General features: G+C 41.0%; 1 long non-coding RNA gene across 1 annotated transcript; it reads right to left on the bottom strand.

Annotated features, from left to right (window-relative positions):
* Nucleotides 1-357: 357 nt before the first annotated feature.
* On the bottom strand, nucleotides 358-6,525 carry LOC123379112. Its single transcript, XR_006583111.1, has 3 exons — nucleotides 5,211-6,525; nucleotides 4,642-4,842; nucleotides 358-2,945 (listed from the first exon to the last, which is right to left on the bottom strand). It is a non-coding gene; the product is annotated as an uncharacterized LOC123379112 (long non-coding RNA).
* Between the last annotated feature and the right edge of the window lie 247 nt (nucleotides 6,526-6,772).

Here is a 6,772-nt window from a genome sequence, read left to right on the forward strand (position 1 = left end):
GAACTAATATAAGGCACTCTTGGCTCTAAAATTCACCAGCCTTCTTATTTTACAAGGTTCTACTCTCCTCTCAGTCCAAACTCTCATTAAGGGGGCGCCTGGATGACTCAGTTGGTTAAGCACCCAACTTCAGCTCAGGTCATGATCTCATGGTTCGTGAGTTCGAGCTCTGCGTTAGGCTCTGTGCCGACAGCTCAGAGCCTGGAGCCTGCTTCAGATTCTGGGTCTCCCTCTCTGTCTGCCCCTCCCCTGCTTGCACTCTGTCTCTCTGTCTCTCAAAAAAAAAAAAGAGAGAGAAAATTAAAAAGTTAAAAAAAAAAATTTCATCATAGATAAACTGTGGTTCAAGGCTGGGTGACACACAGAAAATCACTAAAGGAAATGTGAAGTTCAAAACTGTGAAGTGTCTGACGTGCCATGGCTGACAACCTCCTGCAAACTAACAAGTTAGTGTGCTAGTCACACGTGTACAGAAGGAGAAGCACCAGACCTCTGAGTCAGATCACCTTATCAGTACTGCTTTCCAAGCTCCCATTCCCCATGGGACAACACACTGAGGGCTTGATGCTACCTGTGTGTAGCAATTAGGAGCAGTTAGGAGATACAGAGCTCACATAGGATACAAATCTATTCCTCCTCCCCTCGGTTGATGGAGAGCCAGAAAGAGAGGGAGGGGAAGGGGTGGAGAGAAAGAGAGAGAGAAAAAGAGGAAAGGATAGTGGGAGAAAGAGACATCCCTTTACTCTGGAATCCTTTGCAGGGAGAAGGTATGGTCCCTAGCTGTATAACAGTTGGAATGTAAGCAAATGGCTCTGGAGTAGATAGGTGTTTTAAATTCTAACCTTCAAGGCATGCTTATCATTCAAATCCTTTAACTCAGGTTACAAGTATTCTTTATTCAGAAAATCCAGGCTTTTCAGAAATGTGAAAATATTCATGGGGAGTTTTTCATCAACAGAAGGCATTAGGATTTCCTGAGATTTAAAATAAACAGATCACAGGGATTTGGAGTTGTTTACGTGGAGGTAAAGAAAGAGAAAGAAGTTTGCCTTTATAGAAACAAAGTCCATTAGAGCTGAAGCAAAAGATGGCATTTTGTTGGGAAACACACAATAACTAAATAAATGATAAAATTAATGGTATACTCAGGAATTCCAGAATGTAAGTTACTGACAGCATCTCAGACACTATTTTTGTGATATGTTTTGAAACGCTTTGATACACCTATTTGACATTTTTCACATTTAGTGTAACAGTGCACATGGCCGAGGGCACACCATGTTTTCTTGTCTTGATGACTTATCCAGTGAGGTGTCATATTATATCTGATCTCAACTCCTATTTGGGCATACCTCCCTCTGCCTTTGTCTTCGTGGCTCCATATTGTATTACAAATAGAAACATGCAACATCCCTTGGAAAGCCAGATCCATCTTGGTCTCATTGACACAGATTCTGTGCAGTTGCCATTATTAGTGAAGAGTCACATTGATGATGTAATTGATCAAGCTGGAGTACCATGTCTGGCCTGAAACCTTAACTCTGTACTTGGAGATATTTTGATCCATACATCTCATACCTCCAGTTCTCCCTTTGAATACATGTATTACTAGTTGACTGAACTGAATCTTCTTTTTGGCTGATGAATACACTTGGTCTTTTTCAAATGATCAATGCCCATACCTTGGAGCAGATGTTAATGATGTCATTGTCATGACAGTGGCATACTACTATCTATTCTTATTCATCCACTTGGGATTTAAACATCTCTCTCTCTTCTTGTTTTTGATTTCTGTGCTATTTTTGAGAGGGTACTATTCAGCTTTATTTTCATGAATCATTCCTCTTGCTTTGACTCTTTTCTTCTTCCAAACTGGCATCAGCTTTCTGATGGTGGAGGCATCAACAAAACATAAATGATAGGAGTATTGGCTTTGTGTTAGCAAAGAAGAGTATTAGCTAATATCATCATCAGACTCCCCCATTAACCAAGATCCTTACTTAAAGAAACTAGTGACAGCCCAGTAGGGTTCAAATTAAACCAAGTAGCCAAGTGTAGTTACCCCATACCAAATTTATAACCAAATTTAATTGACTTTCTCTGCAGGAATTGCTTGAATCATTGATGCCTAAAACACTCATGGACCTGTCAAAGGTGTGGGATTCTTCCAAGGGTGCATGTGATTTTTATTCATTCTTGTAATAAAAGGCTTATTTCTTATAAATTGATTTCCTCAAGATGGTTATCAGCAAAATGGAGATGGGCAAAGATCATTTCAAACCTGTCTCTCCTAATGGCATTTGTGACTAGGCTGTGATGCACATCCAGAGAACTGTCTGAAAACAAACTCCTCTTTAGGTATAGAACATATCTACTCAAAACAAAACACTCAAAACACACTTCAGTTTCTTGAAGTGAGCCTCACATTTTATTTGAGTACCATAATTGATTTCATTCACAATGAGGTTAATTGTTTCCTTATCCAGAAATAATTTCAAGAGTCCCTTGGAACATGGATACTAATTTAATTTTTTACATTTGAAAATCTGGCATGGGTCACCTTGGAAAATCTGGGGTGATGTCTCTTTTGGTCCATTTCTGTAGAGGAACTCATCACTCCTTGGTGTCTTTCTTGCAGGTTCTACTCCTGGGTCAGAGATGCCGCCACCTGGATGGCAATCCATTGGAACTACCATACCTACAGTATGCTCTTGGGTAAGCTGCTCATATTGCCTGCTTTCTCTCCTCCTGTGTCTTCCTCAGGGTGGTCTCCTGTGGTGTTGTCTGGGGGTTAGGAGGAAGGTAGAGACGTAGATGGATGGGCCTCTTGATTTTGAGGCATCTTTCTTCTTCTAGTGCATTCAGAATATCTATCAGCTTCACAGGTCAGCCAAAAATGATGGCAAGGCTCTCAGGTGATAGGTCCTTGAAATACAGGTTGTAAGCTGTCATGGAAAGAGAAGTGAGCCAGAACTGGGCAAACTAGACATTATGTTTTAAGGAATACAGACTCAGGAGAGAAGGCTGGTCTTCTGGAGGCCCAGCACATTGTTGCAATGCTTCCATTCAGAATCATCCCCTTGGCTGCTGCTGAGTTAAGATCACCATTACAGACTCAAAATTATCAAGGTGGGGCAGTTCATGTATTTAAAACTTTAATCACCACGCCTTACACATATCGTTGTACCAAAGAGTTTACAAGAGTTTAGGGAAAAGAAACCAAATGTCCTGAAAGATCAGGATACAATACAGTTGAATACACACAAGTATGGATCGGAATACAGTGAAAGTTTGAGTGTGGCTATTGACTTGAGTTCATGAGTTTGCATGGAACACTGATTTAGGGTGGTTGGTAGTATATCCAGTTGTTGGAAACATTAGGTCATGTTACAGGGAAAGGAAGGCATATTGATTATTTCCTCAAGAAACTGCATCCTTCTTCAACACCTGGCCTAAACACAATCTGGCCTACCAAAAACAAAAGTCTAACCATCAAACACAGTGAATGAAATACAAAATCAGCTCTCTGAGGGTAGAGTCATGGCTGTTGGCCAAAGAAATATGCTTTGTGAAAATGGTGATCAAAGCCAATTCTGTTTATATAAATTGCCTCTGATTTCTGATTTTTCCCAAATGAACTGTGTAATTATATGAGAATGGGCAACTCTCTCAACCTTTTTGTATTCTTCCATCTAGAAATGTTGGAATTTATCTACAGGACTTTTAAAGCACTTTTCAATTTTAAAAAATTTATACTTACATAAAATAATTAGTCACTGGTCTATTTTTCCAATAACCTAAATGTGAATAGTGGGTAACTAATGAATCAAATACCAGAATGATAACAATCTAACTATAATTTGTATTGATTCCAGAAGTTCTCACATTTGGGCTATTTTAACAAAACTAAGGAAGAAAGATGAAGGAATTTATCTCTATATTTTGCAGTAGGTTGGCTTTATTTGAAATAGTTTTCAATGATTCCTCATATTTTTCCATGCCAAAGGTAGGCCCCACACAAAACAAAACATTTGGAAAAAGTATTTCCATCATACTCCACCATCATTTCCATCATTTCCACCATCTCACAAAAAAGAAAAAGAGAGAGGGAGAGACTTATGACTTTTCAGACTTCTGGAAGCAGAATTTCATGACAAATCTACAATAAATATGATTTAAGAAAAAATACACACACACACACACAAACACACACATATATAATTAATTAATTATTTTGAAGCACTTACTAGGTAGATCACTCACTAAGCAGTTTTAAAGACACGGTTACCTTGAAAGTGCTCAAGATCCATTTGGTGACAGAAAACGTGTTCATAAAAAAAAATAGCAAACAAGACATCACATGAGACATGACAATAAGCCCCACAGAAGCACATAGAAACAAGCCACACAAAACTGCGGGATGGGGCATCCTGGATCCACTAATTCCTAGTCCAAGGATTTCCGCAAAAGACAGAGATTATGGAGGCAAAAATATTCTGCACCAGTCTGAAAAATTCCCCCAAAGAAATCTCAAACCTCTCTTCTCCTTCATCAGCCTCAATGGCATTGCCGAAAAGTAATCTCATCTCTCCGGAGCTTCAAACGTCATTGCCAGAGTTCCAGAAGGGGCAGAAGACTTACCCTGAGGCGGATGCCAAGATTGAGCCCCAGGATTACAGGCTGCAGCCGCTGCCCAGCCCCAGGAACCCCTTTCATTACAGTGGCGGGTGTGGTCTGAGCATCAGACTGAGTCCTGGCAACTCCTGTCTCCGGAGGATTTGAATTCAAAGAAGGAAGAAAAATCTCAGCTGCCAAATGAAAAACGTTCTGATTGCTATCAGCCTAGGGAAAACAAAACGAAGGTATGCAAGTAGAAAGTATTTTTCCTTTTTCTTCTTTCCTAACTTTACTCCTTCCCTCCCTCCCTTCCTTCCCTCCTTCCTTTCCTTCTTTTTTCCTCCTCCCTCCCTCTCTCCCTTCATTCCTTCCTTTCTTGCTTCCTTCCTTCCCTCCCTCCTCCTTTCCTTTCTTCTCTCCCTTCCTTCCTTTTTTCCTTTCTTCCTCTCTCTCTCCCCCCACTTCCTTCCTTCCTTCTTGAAATTAATTTTAAAATGTTCCAATAATCCATAGGTAGAGAAGAAAAAGGCAGCGCTTCTTTTCTTAGGTAGTTTCTCATTACAGACAAGCCAGCCTCTTAGGCCCCCAAGCACCTCCTTCAGCCTCCAGCAAAGCCAGCCCAAAAAACAAAGGTAAAGAAAATTGAATGCTTTTGAAGGTCAGCAAGGCCTATCAGGGAGGTGCTAAGAAAGACATCTGCCGCTTTTTAAATGCATTCCTGAAAGCCAGGCTCTCCTTCCCTCACAGAAGGCGGAAAAGCTCTTTGAATTCCATGGGAAAAGAAACCCTTATTTCAAAAATAAACTTTGAAGTTGTTTGAAGATGAAAGAGGAGAGTTGCCTGTGAGCCAGAGCTGAAGCAGTGGGGAGGGACTACCGGTATTTTGAAATACGCTTCAGAGAAACTTATTAGAATTTAAAAGGACTGTGCAAACAGATCCCCTATGGCTCTGTCCCACTGAAAGTATGTGACAGGGTTTTAAGAGCATAACCGAGGCTAAGGTTGATGCTGACTACTATCAAAGTCTTATTTGATTATACAAAATGATTTCTCATTCAACTGAGAATATAAAAAGCAATTATTTCAGAAACTTACCTGTGAGCTGAACTCTACTCACTCTCTGAATGTGATTTAATATTAGAGAGACAAGGGGAAGCTGCATTGCGTTTAGCATGATCCTGGTACACCCAACACATCACAATGTTCCCTTTGACAGTCCTTTGCTTTTCTTGTTGGTTCCAGATGGAACCATCCTAACTTACAAAATAATAAATAGAAACCTAGCGTTTGGTGATCAATTACCTTAGGAATCATAAAAATCTCTTCATAGGGCTTCCATTAATTGAGCACTTACGGTAACAGAACTCAAGGGGTTCGCCCCTTGGGGTGCATCAAATTGAACATGACCCAAGGAAATATTGAAAGAAAAGGACTTTTGATTACTTGTTACAAGTAAGGAGACAGAGAGATAGCTGTCAAAGCACTGTATCCCTGTGGGGTCAGCATAGGAAGCTTTTATTGAGTGTACTAGGGGGTGGGGGCAGGGAGCTTGCATAGACACTTTTGGTTCAATTGCGCATGTGCGGTCATCAAGATGCTAGTGCCTACATCCTATGTTCATAAAATGGCAGAAAATTTCTCCCATAGGAGCTAAAGGTAACTTCAGGTCAATTCAGGGGGGCTTCTGTGCAGGTCCCCAGATCCAGTCTGGCTCAAACTGGCTCAAACTGGCTCATGTACGGGGCTATCAGGTGAGACACATCTAGCAAGAGGCTGCCAAGTTAAACACCTAGTTGGATGTTTCCTTGACTGGAACTGTTGCTTTGGCAAAACAAAACACATTCCAGGGCCCCTGGGTAGCTCAGTCAGTTAAGCGTCCAGCTTTGGCTCAGGTCATGAGCCATAGTTTGCGGGTTCGAGCCCCGCGTCGGGCTCTGTGCTGACAGCTCAGAGCCTGGAGCCTGGAGCCTGCTTCGGATTCTGTCTCCCTCTCTCTCTGCGCCTCCCCTGCTTGTGCTCTTTCTCTATCTCAAAAATAAAATAAACATTAAAAGAAAATTAAAAATAAAAACACATTCCTTCCCTGCTTTGTCCCTTACCCTCCCCCCCTCTGCCAGTAGCTTTCAGCTGATAGTTTTGAGTAACTTCTCATTGC

Source organism: Felis catus, chromosome C1, assembly GCF_018350175.1.
Source record: "Felis catus isolate Fca126 chromosome C1, F.catus_Fca126_mat1.0, whole genome shotgun sequence".
Classification (NCBI taxonomy): Eukaryota; Metazoa; Chordata; class Mammalia; order Carnivora; family Felidae; genus Felis; species Felis catus.